Here is a 17,817-nt window from a genome sequence, read left to right as displayed (position 1 = left end):
TTAGGGGTTGTACTAGTGGAATTTCGCAAACATGGATAACAACACTTTGGTGTTAATTTTTAGTGTGTGAAATAATTTTCTTCACTTACTTTTATTATAGTTTTCAATTTTTTGCACACATAAACTCAAAAATTTTCATTTTGTTGTGATCTATTTGCATTATCTTTTTGTTTTAAGAAAAAATGGGAGAGTGAAAACACAAATTTAGATTTGAAAGAAAATTGAACATAAAAATTGGAAATGCAAAAATGCTAAAAGACATAATTCCAAAATGTATATGTGATTTTTAAGGATTGTAAACGTTTTTAGTTTTTTATATATTAGGTTTTTCTTTCGTTGGAAAAGATGGGGGGGGAGGGGGGGGGGGGGGGGGGGGGGGGGGGGGGGGGCATTTTTATCTGAGTGTTGACTCCCAAACTATAAGTCATTTCTAACAAAAATTATAGCCGTTACACATGCATATCAATATTTAAAACATGTTAGGATCAATTAGAAATCTCTTTCTTATTAAATTTCACCAAGCTATTAGGGGTTGTAGTGGAATTTCTCAAACATCAATAACAAAGTGTTCATTTTTAGTACGTGGAATAATTTTCTTCACTTATATTTTTTATATTTTTATTATTTTTCATACATAAACTCCAAAATTTTCATTTTGTTGTGATCTATTTGCCATATCTTTTTTTTTTTTAGAAAAAAATGGGAGATTGAAAACTCAAGTTTGGATTTGAAGAAAATTGAACTTCCAAAATGGAAAAGCACAAATGCTGATAGAGATAATTCCAAAATGTATCTATGATTTTTAAGGATTGTAAACTCTTTTAGTTTTTTAGAAAAAATGGGAGATTGAAAACTCAAGTTTGGATTTGAAGAAAATTGAACTTCCAAAATGGAAAAGCACAAATGCTGATAGAGATAATTCCAAAATGTATCTATGATTTTTAAGGATTGTTAACTCTTTTAGTTTTTTATATATTAGGTTTTGCAATCATCAGAAAGGGGGGGTGGGGGGGGAGGGGGGGGCGAGGCATTTTTAACTGAGTGTTGACACTGAAACCATAAGTCATTGAAAAAAAAAAGAATGCCATTACACATCATTAATTGGTCAAGACATTTATGATGCTCAATGTTTGTTTTGTCAACTTTTTGTAAATAGGAAAAAAGTAGGTTGTTTGGCTCTGGTAAATATCCCACCGCACGTTAACTTGAGAATTTAATTTTTTCTACTCGAAATTTTTGGATCATTAGGTCATTTGCATCTTCAACATTTTTGAGGCATGCATATCCATATTTAAAACATGTTAGGATCAATTAGAAATTTCTTTCTTATAAAAGTCCACCAAGCTATTAGGGGTTGTACTAGTGGAATTTCCCAAACAAGGATAACAAAACTTTGGTGTTCATTTTTAGAGCGTGAAATAATTTTCCTCACTTATATTTATTATAGTTTTCATTTTTTTGCATAAAGAAACTCTAAAATGTTCGTTTTGTTGTGATCTATTTGCCTTATATTTTTGTTTCGAAAAAATGGGAGTGTGAAACCTCAAGTTAGGATTGGAAAAAAAATTTAACATCCAAAATGGAAATTCACAATTGCTGAGAGATAATTCCAGAAAGTATTTGTGATTTTTAAGGATTGTAAACTCTTTTAGTTTTTTATATATTAGGTTTTGCAGTCATTGGAAAAGCAAGGGCGAGGCATTTTTAACTGAGTGTTGGTTCCAAAACCATATGTCAATTCTAACAAAGTTTATAGCATTTACACATCATTAATCGATCTAACATTTACGATGATCTATAATTGTTTAGTATGGTTTTTGTAACTAGGCAAAAAGTGGGTTGTTTGGCTCTGGTAAATATCGCACCGCAAGTTAACTTGAGAATTTAATTTTTCGTACTCCTTCAAATTATTGGATCATTAGGTCATTTCCTTCTTCAACATGTTTAAGGCATGCATTTCCATATTTTTAACATGTTAGGATCAATTAGAAATATCTTTCTTATAAAATTCCACCAAGCTATTTGGGGTTGTACTAGTGGAATTTCCCAAACACGGATAACAAAACTTTGGTGTTTATTTTTAGTGCGTGAAATAATTTTCTTCACTTGTATTTATTATAGATTTCAATTTTTTTGCACACAAAAACTCTAAAATTTTCATTTTGTTGTGATCTATTTGCCTTATCATTTTGTTTAGGAGAAAAATGGGAGAGTAAAACTCAGGTTTGAATTTGAAATAAAATATAACATCCAAAATAGAAATGCAAAAATGGTGAGATATATAATTCCAAAAATTATTTGTGATTTTTAAGGATTGTAATATCTTTTAGTTTTTTATATATTTGGTTTTGTAATCATGGGAAAAGGGGGGGCGAGGCTTTTTTAACGGAGTGTTGATTCCCATAACATAAGTCATTTCTAACAAATATTATAGCCTTTACACATCACTAATCGATCAAAAAATTTACAATGATCTAAGAATGTTTGGTCCGCTTTTTGTAAATAGCCAAAAAGTGGATTGTTTGGCTCTGGTAAATATCTCACTGTACGTTAACTTGAGAATTTAATTTTTCCTACGCCTTGAAATTTTCTGATCATTAGGTCATTTGCATCTTCAACATATTTGAGGCATCCATCTCCATATTTAAAAAGAGTTATGATCAATTAGAAATCTTTTTCTTATAAAATTCCACCAAGCTATTAGGGGTTGTACTACAGGAATTTCCCAAACATGGATAACAAAAGTTTGGTGTTCATTTTTAGTGCGTGAAATAATTTTCTCCACTTACATTTATAATAGTTTTCAATTTTTTGCATACATAAACTCTAAAATTTTCTTTTTGTTGTGATCTATTTGTCATATCTTTTTGTTTACGAAAAAAATGGGAGAGTGAAAACTAAAGTTTGGATTTGAAAAAAAATTGAACATCCAAAATGGAAATGCACGAATGCTGAGAGAGATAATTCCAAAAAGTATATATGATTTTTAAGGATTGTAAACTCTTTTAGTTTTTTATATATTAGGTTTTGCAATCATCGAAAAAGGTGGGGCGAGCCATTTTTAACTGAGTGTTGACTCCAAAACCATAAGTCATTTAAAAAAAAAGTAATGTCGTTACACATCATTAATTCATCACAACATTTATGATGATCTATGGTTGTTTGGTCAACTTTTTGTAATTGGGCAAAAAATGGGTTGTTTGGCTCTAGTAAATATCCCACCGCACGTTAACTTGAGATTTTAAATTTTCCTACTCCTTGAATTTTTTGGATCATTAGGTCATTTGCATCTTCAACATGTTTGAGGCATGCATATCTATATTTAAAACATGTTAGAATGAATTAGAAATCTCTTTCTTATAAAATTGCCCCAAGTTATTTGGGGTTGTACTAGTAGAATTTCCCAAACATGAATAAGAAAACTTTGGTGTTCATTTTTAGTGCATGAAATAATTTGCTTCACTTACATTTATTATTGTTTTCAATTTTTTGTATACATAAACTATTAAATTTTCTTTTGGTTGTGATCTTTTTGCCTTATCTTTTTGTTTACGAGATAAATGGGAGAGTGAAAACTTAAGATCGGATTTGAAAAAAAATAGAACATCTAAAATAGAATTGCAGAAACGCCGAGAGATATAATTCCAAAAATTATCTGTGATTTTTAAGGATCGTAAGCTCTTTTAGTTTTTTATATATTAGGTTTTGCAATCATCGAAAAAGGGGGGGAGGCAAGGCATTTTTAAGTGAGTGTTGACTCCCAAACCATAAGTCATTTTTAAAAAAACATTATAGCCATTACACATCATAAATCGATCAAAACATTTACAATGATCTATAATTGTTTTGTCCGCTTTTTTTAAATAGGCAAAAAGTGGGTTGTTGGGCTCTGGTAAATATCCCACCGCACGTTAACTTGAGAATTTAACTTTTCCTATTCCTTGAAATTTTTGGATCATTAGATCATTTGCATCTTCTACATGTTTGAGGCATGCATATCCATATTTAAAACATGTTAGGATCAATTAGAAATCTCTTTCTTATAAAATTCCACCAAGCTATTAGGGGTTGTACTAGTAGAATTCCCCAAACATGGATAACCAAACTTTGGTGTTCATTTTTAGTGCGTGAAATAATTTTCTTCACTTATATTTATTATAGTTTTCAATTTTTTGCATACATAAACCCTTAAATTTTCATTTCGTTATGATCTATTTGTACTACAGGAATTTCCCAAACATGGATAACAAAAGTTTGGTGTTCATTTTTAGTGCGTGAAATAATTTTGTCCACTTACATTTATAATATTTTTCAATTTTTTTCATACATAAACTCTAAAATTTTCTTTTTGTTGTGATCTATTTGTCATATCTTTTTGTTTACGAAAAAAATGGGAGAGTGTAAACTAAAGTTTGGATTTGAAAAAAAATTGAACATCCAAAATGGAAATGCACGAATGCTGAGAGAGATAATTCCAAAAAGTATATGTGATTTTTAAGGATTGTAAACTCTTTTAGTTTTTTATATATTAGGTTTTGCAATCATCAGAAAAGGTGGGGCGAGCCATTTTTAACTGAGTGTTGACTCCAAAACCATAAGTCATTTAAAAAAAAAGTAATGCCATTACACATCATTAATTCATCACAACATTTATGATGATCTATGGTTGTTTGGTCAACTTTTTGTAAATGGGCAAAAAGTGGGTTGTTTGGCTCTAGTAAATATCCCACCGCACGTTAACTTGAGAATTTAATTTTTCCTACTCCTTGAAATTTTTGGATCATTAGGTCATTTGCATCTTCAACATGTTTGAGGCATGCATATCTATATTTAAAACATGTTAGAATGAATTAGAAATCTCTTTCTTATAAAATTCCCCCAAGTTATTTGGGGTTGTACTAGTAGAATTTCCCAAACATGAATAAGAAAACTTTGGTGTTCATTTTTAGTGCGTGAAATAATTTTCTTCACTTACATTTATTATTGTTTTCAATTTTTTGTATACATAAACTATTAAATTTTCTTTTGGTTGTGTTCTTTTTGCCTTATCTTTTTGTTTACGAGAAAAATGGGAGAGTGAAAACTTAAGTTCGGATTTGAAAAAAAATAGAAAATCTATAATAGAATTGCAAAAACGCCGAGAGATATAATTCCAAAAATTATTTGTGATTTTTAAGGATTGTAAGCTCTTTTAGTTTTTTATATATTAGGTTTTGCAATCATCGGAAAAGGGGGGGCAAGACATTTTTAAGTGAGTGTTGACTCCCAAACCATAAGTCATTTCTAATAAAACATTATAGCCATTACACATCATAAATCGATCAAAATATTTACAATGATCTATAATTGTTTTGTCCGCTTTTTTTAAATAGGCGAAAAGTGGGTTGTTTGGCTCTGGTAAATATCCCATCGCACGTTAACTTGAGAATTTAACTTTTCCTACTCCTTGAAAATTTTGGATCATTAGATCATTTGCATCTTCAACATGTTTGAGGCATGCATCCATATTTGAAACATGTTAGGATCAACTAGAAATCTCTTTCTTATAAAATTCCACCAAGCTATTAGGGGTTGTACTAGTAGAATTCCCCAAACATGGATAACCAAACTTTGGTGTTCATTTTTATTGCGTGAAATAATTTTTTTCACTTATATTTATTATTGTTTTCAATTTTTTGCGTACATAAACTCTAAAATTTTCATTTCGTTGTGATCTATTTGCCTTATATTTTTTTAAGAAAAAATTGGGAGAGTGAAAACTCAAGTTTAGATTTGAAAAAAAATTGAACATCCAAAATGGAAATGCACAAAAGCTGAGCGAGGTACTTCCAAAAAGTATCTGTAACTTTTAAGTATTTTAATCTCTTTTACTTTATTTGATATTAGGTTTTGTAGTCATTGGACAAGGGGAGGGGGGTGGCATTTTTAACTGAGTGTGGACTCCCAAACTATAAGTCATTTATTACAAAAATTATAGCCGTTCACACCATTAATCGATCAAGTGGGTTTATACAATAAAACATAATCCAGATGGGACCATTGCACGACTGAAGGCTCGACTGGTTGCAAAAGGTTACACTCAATGGTATGACATTGATTATGATGAGACATTCTCTCCAGTGGCACAAATGACCTCGGTAAGTATATTATTATCCTTGGCAGCTAATTCTTCTTGGCCCATATATCAACTGGATGTTAAAAACGCATTTCTCAATGGTGATATCAAAGAAGAGATTTATATGCAACAACTACCAGGATTTGTGGTTGAGGGGGAGTTCGTATGTCGCCTTAAAAAATTTCTATATGGGCTAAAGCAATCCCCACGGGCATGGTTTGAGAAATTTAGTCAAGCCATCATATGGGCAGGTTTTGGCATATGGTTTGCAGACCGCTCAGTCTTTATTGATTATACAGCAAGAGGTAAGGTAATTCTAGTCGTTTATGTTGATGATATTATTTTAATTGGGAGTGATTCTGAGGGCATTCAAAAAATAAAAGAAAGAATATGTGCTGAATTCAAGACGAAGGATCTTGGATTACTGAAATATTTTTTGGGGATTGAGGTCTTACAATCCAGATATGGGATTATTCTATCCCAAAGAAAATACGCACTTGATCTACTAGAAGAAACATGTATGATGGGATGCAAACCGGTAGACACTCCAATGGATGCAAATACAAAATTATGTGGAGGCACTAGAGGAGATGTTGACATTGGCAAATATCAAAGGTTAGTGGGACGACATATTTACCTATGTGTAACGAGGCCAGACATTTCATATGCAGTAAGTGTGGTAAGTCAGTACATGCACAAGCCACAACTTAGTAATTGGCAAGCACTTGAGAGGATACTACGTTATCTGGAAGGGGCTCTTGGAAGGGGGCTCCTCTATTAAAAACATGATCACTTCAACATTGAGGGATTCACGGATGCTGACTGGGCTGGATCCCCAGATGATAGAAAATTTACTTTTTGTTTTTCCACAATGGTTGGAGGAAATCTCGTGACATGGAAAAGAAAAAAACAAATTGTAGTAGGACGGTCAACTGTAGAAGCAGAATACAGAGCCATGGCACACATTGTAAGTGAACTTTTATGGATAAGGTCCCTTCTCACTGAATTGGGATTTTATAAAGAAGCTCCAATGGACCTATACTGTGATAACCAAGCAGCAATACATATTGCATTGAGTCCAGTCTTCCATGAGAGGACAAAGCACATTGAGGTCGATTGCCACTTTATACGAGAAAAATTCCAAGCCCGTCTCTTATCCCTGAAGCACATCTCGTCGCAAAATCAAGTTGCAAACATCCTCACCAAACCAGTCACTCACAAGATTATGTCTACCATAGGTAGCAAGCAAGGTGTTTATGTCGTCTTCTCACCCCCAGCTTGAGGGGGAATGTTACAATGTGGGGCCTACCATGGTGCTTGAACTGGTGGGACCCACCATGAGGGTGTAGGTCATCAAGAAGAATCCTAGAGGACTTGGGACACCAAGAAGAGTCCTCTCCCAAAGCAAGCTCGAGTAAAGGAATCAAGAAGCACAAGTTGAGTTGATTTAGAAGACATGAAGATCAAGTGGGGCCCACAAGATCTCACGAGCTGGCACAATTATCAAGGTGCACCGGAGAATCATGAGGGGCCCACTAGGATAAGGCCATGAGCTGTCTTATCCCTTATATTCACGTGGATAATATAGAACTCCTAGTTCTACTCCAATTAGTCTTCAAGGAATTCTAGTTTGAATAGACTTACTTATATTGAAGAGTTAGAGTTAGAATGTAATTAGGATTGAATGACAACTTGTATGAGGACTCTACCTCCTCCTCTCCTATAAATAGAGAGGTTGTAATTCGGAATTAATCAAGCAACACATTCAATCCCGAGTTTGTTCTCTCTCTCCCTCTCCTTGCTTGGCGTAGCTCATCCTTTCCCTTTTAATTTTTTCTGCTCTACACGAGAGCTTTACTACTATTTTCGCACTTTTTCTTTCTTCTTTGTTTTGCTCATGATTATGGAAAAAGGGTTAAATTAATAAAATTAGAAATATTTTTCTTATAAAATTCCACCAAGCTAATAAGGGTTGTACTAGTGGAATTTTCCAAACAAGGATAACAAAACTTTGGTGTTCATTTTTAGTGCGTAAAATAATTTTCTTTAATTACATTTATTGTCGTTTTCAATTTTTTACATACATAAACTCTAAAATTTTCATTTTGTTGTGATCTAGTTGCCTTATCTTTTTGTTTATGCGAAAAATGGTAGAGTGAAAACTCAAGTTTGGATTTCCAAAACGTATCTATGATTTTTAAGGATTGTAAACACTTTTAGTTTTTTATATATTAGGTTTTGCAGTCAACGAAAAAGGGGGGGGGGGCGAGGCATTTTTAACTGAGTGTTGACTCCCAAACCATAAGTCATTTCTAAAAAATATTATTGCCGTTACACATTATTATTCGATCAAAACATTGACGATGATCTATGATTGTTAGGTCCGCTTTTTGTAAATAGCAAAAAGTTGGTTGTTTGGCTCTGGTAAATAACCTCCACACGTTAACTTGAGAATTTAATTTTTCCAACTCGAAATTTTTGGATCATTAAGTCATTTGCATCTTCAAAATGTTTCAGGTATGCATATCCATATTTAAAATATGTTAGGATCAATTAGAAATCTCTTTCTTATAAAACTCCACCAAGCTATTAGGGGTTGTACTAGTGGAATTTCCCAAACATGGATAACAAAACTTTGGTGTTCATTTTTAGTGTGTAAAATAATTTTCTTCACTTTCAATTATTATAGTTTTCAATTTTTTGCATACATAAACTCTAAAATTTTTATTTTTTTGTGTGATTTTTTTCCTTATCTTTTTGTTTACGAGAAAAATGGGAGAGTGAAAACTCAAGTTTGGATTTGAAAAAAAATTGAACATCCAAAATAGAAATCCAAAAATGGTGAGAGTGATAATTCCAAAAAGTATCTGTGATTTTTAGTGATTGTAAACTTTTTTAGTTTTTTATATATTAGGTTTTGCTGTCATCGGAAAAGGGGAGGCATGGCCTTTTTAACTGAATGTTGACTCCCAAACCATAAGTCATTTCTAAATAAAATTATAGCCGTTACACATCATTAATCGATCAAACATTATCAATGATCTATAATTGTTTAGTACGCTTTTTGTAACTAGGCAAAAAGTGGGTTGTTTGGCTCTAGTAAATATCTCACCGCCCGTTAACTTGAGAATTTAATTTTTCCTACGCCTTGAAATTTTAGTATCATTAGGTCATTTTCATCTTCAACATGTTTGAGGCATGCATATCCATATTTAAAACATGTTAGGGTCAATGAGAAATCTCTTTCTTAAAAAAAATCACAGAGCTATTAGGGGTTGTACTAGTGGAATTTCCCAAACATGGATAACAAAACATTGTTGTTCATTTTTAGTGCATGAAATAATTTTCTTCATTTAAATTTATTATAGTTTTCAATTTTTTGCACACATAAACTCTAAAATTTTCTTTTTGTTGAGATCTATTTGTCTTATCTTTTTGTTTACGAGAAAAATTAGAGAGTGAAAACTCAAGTTTGGATTTGAAAATAAATTGAATAACTAAAATGAAATGCACAAATACTGAGAGAGATAATTCCAAAAAGTATCTGTGATTTTTAGGGATTGTAAAATTTTTTAGTTTTTTATATATTAGGTTTTGTTGTCATCAGAAAAGGGGGGGCGAGGCATTTTTAACTCAGTGTTGACTCCCAAACAATAAGTCATTGCTAACAAAAATTATAGCCGTTACACATCATTAATCGATCAAACATTTACGATGATCTATAATATTTTAGTACACTTTTTTTAACTAGGCAAAAATGATTTGTTTGGTTCTGGTAAATATCGCACCGCACGTTAACTTGAGAATTAAAATTTTCCTATTCCTTGAAATTTTTTGATAATTAGGTCATTTGCATCTTCAACATGTTTCAGGCATGCATATCAATATTTAAAATATCTTAGGATCAATTAGAAATCTCTTTCTTTTAAAATTTCACCTAGCTATTAGGGGTAGTACTAGTGGAATTTCCCAAACATGGATAACAATGTGTTCATTTTTTGTGCGTGAAATAATTTTCTTCACTTATATTTATTTTTGTTTTCATTATTTTGTATATATAAACTCTAAAATTTACATTTTGTTGTGCTCTATTTGCCTCATCTTTTTGTTTAAGAAAAAAATGGGAGATTGGAAACTCAAGTTTGGATTTGAAAAAAAATTGAACATCCAAAATGGAAATGCACAAATGCTGAGAGAGATAATTCCAAAATGTATCTATGGTTTTTAAGGATTGTAAACTCTTTTAGTTTTTTATATTTTAGCTTTTGCAGTCATTGGAAAAGGAGGAGCGAGGCATTTTTAACTGAGTGTTGACTCTCAAACCATAAGTCATTTCTAAAAAAAATTATAGCCGTTACACATCATTAATCGTTAAAAACATTTATGATGACTTATGACTATTAGGTCCGCTTTTTGTAAATAGGCAAAAAGTGGGTTGTTTCACTCTGGTAAATAACCCAATGCACGTTAACTGGAGAATTTAATTTTTCTTTCTCCTTGAAATTTTTGGATAATTAGGTCATTTTCATCTTCAACATGTTTCAGGCATGCATATACATATTTAAACCAAGTTAGGATCAATTAGAAATCTCTTTCTTATAAAACTCCACCAATCTATTAGGGGTTGTACTAGTGGAATTTCCAAAACATGGATAACAAAACTTTGGTGTTCATTTTTAGTGCGTGAAATAATTTTCTTCACTTTCATTTATTATAGTTTTCAATTTTTTGCACACATAAACTCTAAAATTTTCATTTTGTTGCGATCTTTTTTCATTATCTTTTTGTTGACGAGAAAAATGGGAGAGTGAAAACACAAGTTTGGATTTGAAAAAAAATTGTACATAAAAAATTGAAATGCACAAATGCTGAAAGAGATAATTCCAAAATGTATCATTGATATTTAAGAACTTTTTAGTGTTTTATACATTTGGTTTTGCTGTCATTGGAAAAGAGGGGAGAGGGGAGTCATTTTTAACTGAGTGTTGACTCCCAAACCATAAGCCATTTCTAACAAAAATTATAGCCGTTACACATCATTAATCAATCAAACATTTATGATGATCTATTATTGTTTAGTACACTTTTTGTAACTAGGCAAAAAGTAGGTTGTTTGGCTCTGGTAAATATCTCACCACCCGTTAACTTGAGAATTTTATTTTTCCTACTCGAAATTATTGGATCATTAGGTCATTTGCATCTTCAACATGTTTGAGGCAAGCATATCCATATTTAAAACATGTTAGGATCAGGTAGAAATCTCTTTCTTATAGAATTCCACCAAGCTATTAGGGTTGTACTAGTGGAATTTCCCAAACATGGATAACAAAACTTTTGTGTTCATTTTTAGTGCATGAAATAATTTTCTTCATTTATATTTATTATAGATTATAATTTTTTGCACACATAAACTCTAAAATTTTCATTTTGTAGTGATCTTTTTGCCTTATCATTTTGTTTACGAGAAAAATGGGAGAGTGAAAACTCAAGTTTGGAATTGAAAAAAAATTGAACATCCAAAATAGAAATGCAAAAATGCTGAGATAGATAATTCCGAAAAGTATCTGTGATTTTTAAGGATGTAAACTTTTTTTAGTTTTTAATATATTAAGTTTTGTAGTCATCGAAAAAGGGGCGAGGCTTTTTTAACGGAGTGTTGACTTCCATACATAAGTCATTTCTAATAAAAATTATGGCCTTTACACGTCCCTAATAGATCAAAATATTTACTAGGATCTATGATTGTTTGGTCCGCTTTTTGTAAATAGGCAAAAAGTTGGTTGTTTGACTCTTATAAATATCTCACCGCACGTTAACTTGAGAATTTACTTTGTCCTTCCCCATGAAAATTTTCTATCATTAGGTCATTTGAATCTTCAACATATTTGAGGCATGCATCTCTATATTTAAAACAAATTAGGATCAATTATAAATCTTTTTCTTATAAAATTCCACCAAGCTATTAGGGGTTGTACCACTAGAATTTCCCAAACATGGATAACAAAAGTTTGGTGTTCATTTTTAGTGTGTGAAATAATTTTATTCACTTACATTTATTATAGTTTTCAATTTTTTGCACACATATACTCTATAATTTTCATTTTGTTGTGATCTATTTGCCTTATCATTTTCTTTACGAGAAAATTGGGAGAGTGAAAACTCAAGTTTGGATTTGAAAAAAAAAAGAACATCCAAAATGGAAATGCACAAATGCTGCGAGAGATAATTCCAAAAAGTATCTGTGATTTTTAATGATTGTAAATTTTTTTTTATATTAGATTTTGAAGAGATTGGAAAATAAGGGAAGAGGTGTGTGTGTGTGTGTGTGAGGGAGGGGGGGGGGGGGGGGGGGGGGGGGGGGGGGGGGGGGTGGGGTAGGAAGTCGGTGTGAGACATTTTTAACTGAGTGTTGACTCCCAAACCATAAGTCATTTCTAACAACAATTATAGCCGTTACACATCATCAATCGATCAAACATTTACGATGATCTATAATTATTTAGTATGTTTTTTGTAACGAGGCAAAAAGTGGGTTGTTTGGCTTTGGTAAATATCTCACCGCACGTTAACTTGAGAATTTCATTTTTCCTACTCCTTGAAATTTTTGGATCATTAGGTTATTTGCATCTTCAACATGTTTGAGGCATGCACATCCATATTTAAAACATGTTAGGATCGATTAGAAATCTCTTTCGTATAAAATTCCACCAAGCTAATAGGGGTTGTACTAGTGGAATTTCCAAAATACGGATAACAAAACTTTGGTGTTCATTTTTAGAGTGTTAAATAATTTTCTTCACTTATATTTATTATAGTTTTAAATTTTTTGCATTCATAAACCCTAAAATTTTCATTTTTTTGTGATCTATTTGCCTTATCTTTTTGTTTACGAAAAAAAATTGGAGAGAGAAAACTCTAGTTTGGATTTGAAAAAAAATTGAACATCCAAAATGGAAATGCACAAATGCTGAGAGAGAAAATTCCAAAAGGTATATGTGATTTTTATGGATTTTAAACTCTTTTATTTCTTAATATATTAGGTTTTGCAGTCATCGGAAACGGGGTGCGATGCATTTTTAACTAAGTGTTGACTCCCAAACCAAAAGTCATTTCTAACAAAAATTATTGCCGTTACACATCATTAATCGATGAAAACATTTATGATGATCTATGATTGTTAGGTCCGGTTTTTGTATAAAGGAAAATAGTGGGTTGTTTGCCTCTGGTATTCCCACCGCACGTTAATTTGAGAATTTAATTTTTCCAACTCCATGAAATTTTTGGATCGTTAGGTCATTTGCATCTTCAACATGTTTCAGGCATGCATATCCACATTCAAAACATGTTAGGGTCAATTAGAAATCTCTTTCTTATAAAACTCCACCAAGCTATTAGAGGTTGTACTAGTGGAATTTCCCAAACCTATATAACGAAACTTTGGTGTTCATTTTTAGTGCGTGAAATAATTTTCTTCACTTCCATTTATTATAGTTTTCAATTTTTTGCATACATAAACTCTAAAACTTTCATTTTGTTGTGATCTATTTGCCTTATCTTTTTGTTTACAAGAAAAATGGGAGAGTGAAAACTCAAGTTTGGATTTGAAAAAAAATATAACATCCAAAATTTTCATTTTGTTGCTATCTATTTGCCTTAACTTTTTTTTAGGAGAGTGAAAACTCAATTTTGGATTTGTAAAAAATTTGAACATCCAAAATGGAAATGCAGAAATTCTGAGAGAGATAATTCCTAAGAGTATCTATGATTTTTAAGGATTGTAAACTTTTTTAGTTTTTATATATTAAGTTTCGTAGTCATCGAAAAATGGAGGGCGAGGCTTTTTTAACTGAGTGTTGACTCCCATAACATAAGTCATTTCTAACAAAAATTATAGCCATTACACATCATTAATCGATCAAAACATTTACAATGATCTATGATTGTTTGGTCCGATTTTTTTAAATAGACAAAAAGTGGGTTGTTTGGCTCTTGTGTGAGACATTTTTAACTGAGTGTTGACTCCCAAACCATAAGTCATTTCTAACAACAATTATAGCCGTTACACATCATTAATCGATCAAATATTTACGATGATCTATAATTGTTTAGAACGTTTTTTTGTAACTAGGCAAAAAGTGGGTTGTTTCGCTCTGGCACCGCACGTTAACTTGAGAATTTCATTTTTCCAACTCCTTGAAAACTTAATTTTGGATTTGAAAAAAAATATAACATCCAAAATTTTCATTTTGTTGCTATCTATTTGCCTTATCTTTTTTTTAGGAGAAAAATGGGAGAGTGAAAAATCATGTTTGGATTTGTAAAAAATTTGAACATCCAAAATGGAAATGAACAAATGGTGAGCGAGATAATTCCTAAAAGTATCTATGATTTTTAAAGATTGTAAACTTTTTTAGTTTTTATTTATTAAGTTTTGTATTCATCGGAAAAGGGGGGGGTGCGAGGCTTTTTTAACTGAGTGTTGACTCCCATAACATAAGTCATTTCTAACAAAAATTATAGCCATTACACATCATTAATCGATCAAAACATTTACAATGATCTATGATTGTTTGGTCTGCTTTTTGTAAATAGGCAAAAAATGGGTTGTTTGGCTCAAGTAAATATCTAACCGCACGTTAACTTGAGAATTTAATTTTTCCTACTCCTTGAAATTTTTGGATTATTAGGTCATTTGAATCTTCAACATGTTGGAGGTATGAATATCCATATTTAAACATGTTAGGATCAATTAGAAATCTCTTTCTTATAAAATTCTGCCAAGCTATTTGGGGTTGTACTAGTGGAATTTCCCAAACAGGGCTAACAAAACTTTGGTGTTCATTTTTAGTGCATGAAATAATTTTCTTCACTTACATTGATTATAGTTTTTAATTTTTTTGCAAACATAAACTCTAAAATGTTCATTTTGGTGTGATCTATTTGCCTTATCTTTTTTATTCAAGAATAATGAAAGAGTGAAAACTCAAGTTTGGGTTTGAAAAAAAATTGATCCAAAATGGAAATGCACAATTGCTGAGAGAGATAATTCCAGAAATTATTTGTGATTTTTAAAGGTTGTAAACAGTTTTAGTTTTATATATATTAGGTTTTGAAGTCATCGGAAAAGGGGGGCTGAGGCATTTTTAACTGAGTGTTGACTCCCAAACGAAATGTCATTTCTAACAAATTTTTTTTAGCCGTTTTATATATCTATGATTGTTTGGTCCGCTTTTTGAAAATAGGTAATATGTGGGTTGTTTGGCTCATGTAAATAACACACCGCACGTTAACTTGAGAATTTAATTTTTCCTACTCCTTGAAATTTTTGGATCCTTAGGTCATTTGCATCTTCAACATGTTTCAGGCATGCATATCCATATTTAAAACATGTTAGGATCAATTGGAAATCTCTTTCTTATGAAACTCCACCAAGCTATTAGGGGTTGTACTAGTGGAATTTCCCAAACATGAATAAAAAAACTTTGGTGTTCATTTTTAGTGCGTGAAATAATTTTATTCACTTACATTTGTTATAGTTTTCAATTTTTTGCATACTTAAACTCCTAAATTTTTATTTTGTTGTGATCTATTTGCCTGATCTTTTTGTTTACGAGAAAAATAGAAGAGTGAAAACTCAAGTTTGGATGTGAAAAAAAATTTGAACATACAAAATGGAAATGCACAAATGCTGAGAGAGATAATTCCAAGAAGTATCTGTGATTTTTAAGGATTGTAAACTTTTTTAGTTTGATATATATTAAGTTTTGTAGTCATCGGAAAAAAGGGGGGGGGGGGGGGGGGGGGGGGGGGGGGTGTTGGGGGTGGTGTTTTTACCTGTGTGTTGACTCCCAAAAAATAAGTCATTTGTAAAAAAGATTATAGCCGTTACACATCACTAATTGATCAAAACAGTTACGATGATCTATGATTATTTGGTCTACTTTTGTAAACAGGCAAAAAGGGGGTTGTTTGGCTCTTGTAAATATCTCACCGAACGTTAACTTCAGAATTTAATTTTTCCTACTCCTTGAAATTTTTGGATCATTAGGTCATTTGCATCTTCAACATATTTGAGGACATGCATATCCATATTTAAAACATGTTAGGATCAATTAGAAATCTCTTTCTTATAAAATTCCACCAAGCTATTTGGGGTTGTACTCGTAGAATTTCCCAAACATGGATAACAAAACTTTTGTGTTCATTTTTAGTGCATGAAATAACTTTCTTCACATACATTTACTATAGTTTTCAATTTTTTGCATACTTAAACTCTAAAATTTTCATTTTGTTGTGATCTATTTGCCTTATCTATTTGTTTATGAGAAAAATGGGAGAGTGAAAACTCAAGTTTGGATTTGAAAAAAATTGAACATCCAAATTGGAAATGCAAAAATGCAGAGAGAGATAATCCCAAAATGTATTTGTTATTTTTAAGGATTTTAAACTCTTTTAGTTTTTAATATATTAAGTTTAGCAATCAACGAAAAAGGGGGGGCGAGGCATTTTTAACTGTGTGTAAACACCCAAACCATAAGTCATTTCTAACAAAAATTATAGCTATTAGACATCATTAATCGTTCAAAACATTTACGATGATCAATGATTGTTAGGTCCACTTTTGGTAAATAGACAAAATGTGGGATGTTTGGCTATGGTAAATATCCCACCGCACGTTAACTTGTTAATTTAATTTTTTCTACTCCTTGAAATTTCTAGATCATTAGGTCATTTGCATCTTCAACATGATCCAGTCATGCATATCCATATTTAAAACATGTTAGGATCAATTCGAAATCTCTTTCTTCTAAAATTCCACCAAGCTAGTTGGGGTTGTACTAGTGGAATTTCCCAAACATGGATAACTAAACTTTGGTGTTCAGTTTTAGTGCCTGAAATAATTTTTTTCACTTACATTTAATATTGTTTTCAATTTTTTTCATACATAAACTCTAAAATTTTCATGTTTTTTTCATTTATTTGCCTTATCTTTTTGTTTACGAAAAAATGGGAGAGTGAAAACTCAAGTTTGGATTTGAAAAATAATTGATCATCCAAAATGGAAATGCACAAATGCTGAGAGAGATAATTCCAAAAAGTATCTGTGATTTTTAAGGATTGTAAACTCTTTTAATATTTTATATATTTGGTTTTGCAATCATCGGAAAAGGGGGGCGAGGCATTTTTAACTGAGTGTTGACTGCCAAACCATAAGTCATTTCTAACTAAAATTATAGCCATTACACATTATTAATCGATCAAAAAATTTACGATAATCTATGATTGTTTTGCTCTGGTAAATATGCCACTGCACGTTAACTTGAGAATTTAGTTTTTCTTACTCCTTGAAAATTTGGATCATTTGGTCTTTTGCTTGTTTAACATGTTTCGGGCATGTATATCCATTTTTAAAACATGTTAGGATCATTTAGAAATCTCTTTCTTATAAAATTCCACCAAGCTATTAGTGGTTGTACTAGTGGAATTTTGCAAACATGGATAAAAAAACTTTTGTGTTCATTTTTAAGTGCGTGAAATAATTTTCTTCACTTACATTTATTATAGTTTTCAATTGTTTTTGATACATAAACTCTAAAATTTTCATTTTGTTATGATCTATTTGCCTTATCTTTTTATTTACAAGAAAAATGGGAGAGTGAAAACTCAAGTTTGGATTTGAAAAATAATTGAACATCCAAAAT

The sequence above is a fragment of the Aristolochia californica genome, unplaced genomic scaffold, assembly GCF_029961685.1.
Source record: "Aristolochia californica isolate CCGP_79_NKW_82.1479 unplaced genomic scaffold, dmAriCali1.0.hap1 SCAF_15, whole genome shotgun sequence".
Taxonomy (NCBI): domain Eukaryota; kingdom Viridiplantae; phylum Streptophyta; class Magnoliopsida; order Piperales; family Aristolochiaceae; genus Aristolochia; species Aristolochia californica.
The sequence above is the reverse complement of the archived record's forward strand: the minus strand, read 5'-3'. Positions refer to the sequence as shown.